This window comes from Apaloderma vittatum, unplaced genomic scaffold (genome assembly GCF_000703405.1).
Source record: "Apaloderma vittatum isolate BGI_N311 unplaced genomic scaffold, ASM70340v1 scaffold30903, whole genome shotgun sequence".
In the NCBI taxonomy this organism is placed as follows: Eukaryota; Metazoa; Chordata; class Aves; order Trogoniformes; family Trogonidae; genus Apaloderma; species Apaloderma vittatum.
The window spans coordinates 2,615-4,693 of record NW_009710375.1 but is presented as its reverse complement, the minus strand read 5'-3'; the positions used below and the strand labels follow the sequence as shown (position 1 = coordinate 4,693).

Here is a 2,079-nt window from a genome sequence, read left to right as displayed (position 1 = left end):
CCCGGAGCGAGCCGTGGCGTCGGGATGCGCGTTCAGGTACAGGCACGGGACCCATGGGGCGGCCACCCCCCTCTTTGGGATTTTGCTTACAAAGGCGGTTTCCAAGCTCGAGCTAAAGCGGGATGAAGCTTCGCAAAAGGATGACCTGAGGCTGAGGAAGGCAGCACAGAGCCGACCTCGCTAGCGCCCCGGGGCTCCTTCCTTGGGCGGGAAAGCAGACCGCGACCGTCTGGGATTACAGCCTGACCCCTTCATCTGTCCCAAAGAGACACCGGGATTTCCACACCGACACCTCCAACGCATCGAGTAAGACGGATGTCACACGAAGCGCGAGATGTGCCAAGCTGGATCCCCTCACCCTGCTGCTCTCACAGGGGGAGCCTCCTGCAAGTCCCTACAACACCCCACGCCAGGGACGGGTGACAACTCAGAGGTGCACACGTACACACAAAACTCCTAAGCTAAGTCTTCATTAATATTCCAGGAGACGCTTCAGGCTAGAAAACGGAGTCTACGTTATTCTGAGGTTGTCGGCTTTTAAATCAAGGTTGCTCACAGGAAGGAAACCACACCAAGGAAGATGTCGGCAGCTGGGCGATGCACCGCCGGTAAATACGTGCCCCTGCACCACCGCTGCCCCACGAGAAACCGCCGAGCGCCCAGGGAGGGCTGAGCTCCGGAAAAACCCTCCGTCAGCACTGCCAGCGTCCTTCTCATTGCACCAAGTCGGAGGCACCAGCGTGCAAAATTTCAGGAACAAAGTAGACTGACATGACCCCGGGGCGCTACACAGAAAGCTGTCAGACAAGAACACATGCTGAGCGGGTGTCTTGCGAGTGCTCAGCTCTGCAGAGCGCCGAAGCCACCAGCCAACACTGAAGCTGCTGCCGTAGGAAGTGGCACCGCGACAGCAGGGATATTCAGGGAAAACGGAAATTACACTTCAACCGAACGCTCCTGAGTTTCGGCAGCTTCCTACAATGGAGGATGACAAGGCCTCGCTCTGAATCAGAACTTCATCCACCTACCTGAGAATCTGTTTTCAGGGGGTAAAATCCTGTCTCCTTTGGACTTGAACACGGGGTTACCTCAAAGACCGATGCTCATGCTCGCAGCAGCCTCATCTACAGACCAAACCTGCTGCAAACGGCTACGTCGCCCAGCAGGATGGCTTTTATACAAAGCACTGGTGTCTCATAACCCCCACGCAACAATCCAGTTTTAAATATTTCAAAAGCTATTTTTCAATAGCAAAGGCAAAGCTCTGAGATAAAGCACGCTGGAGGACAAACCCCGAAAAACAGATGGGACGGAAGAGAGCCAGGCAAAAATCCCCAGACCGCCTCTTATGCTGGCCCCCATTCTCACTTTCAAATGTCGTTTAAGAGCAAAGACAGGAGCACGACTGACCGACCGACCGGCGCCGCTGGCACCTGTATCACTGCAGTGAAATTCAAGCATTGGTCCAAACAGCAGACTCGAACTGAGTCGCTACGCAGCCCCGCCAGATCTGATCCATAAAACCTTAAAAGCATCCGCCTCGCACACCTCACACCAGTGAGAGTAACGACCGAGGGGACGCCTGGTCCTGCCCACGAGGACACCTCGGTGCCGAGAGTGAGCTTTTGGGAACGGAGAAGTGACTCTGCCCAACGTGCCGGGCTCCAAGCGGCACCGCAGGACGGCAACCAGAGCCTGGCGGGGTGTGTAGGAACTAAAACCCGCTCGTTTCACAGAGATCAAAGCGAAGCGTTTTGCTGCCGCCTGACAAGTCACGAGTCGCTTTCTCACTGCCCAAATCCTTTCACCAATTCTGCGCCCTTCCACACCAACAAGACCTTTCAGCGGGGAAAACCCCCTCAGGGCTCAAAACAGGAGAAGGGGAGGCGAAACGCAGATCCTTTCCGAGCCGAGGTTTGGCTGCCAAGTGGAGACACACCACGTGTGTCTCCTGGCAATGAGGTACCTCCGTTAGCCACCGCGCCGAGCCTGCCCTTTTCTCCTAGGCATGCCGAGTGCATCGCGCCTTACCTGCTGCAAAAGGCATTTTGTAGGGGTAGCTGTTCCGTCCCGCGTGCA

General features: G+C 56.1%; 1 protein-coding gene across 1 annotated transcript in view; it reads right to left on the bottom strand.

The window, feature by feature from the left end:
- The window catches only part of LOC104272326 (bromo adjacent homology domain-containing 1 protein-like), a gene marked incomplete at its 3' end in the record, with an annotated part of 4,820 nt that overhangs the window by 1,173 nt on the left and 1,568 nt on the right, over positions 1–2,079 (bottom strand). The window lies entirely within an intron of this gene.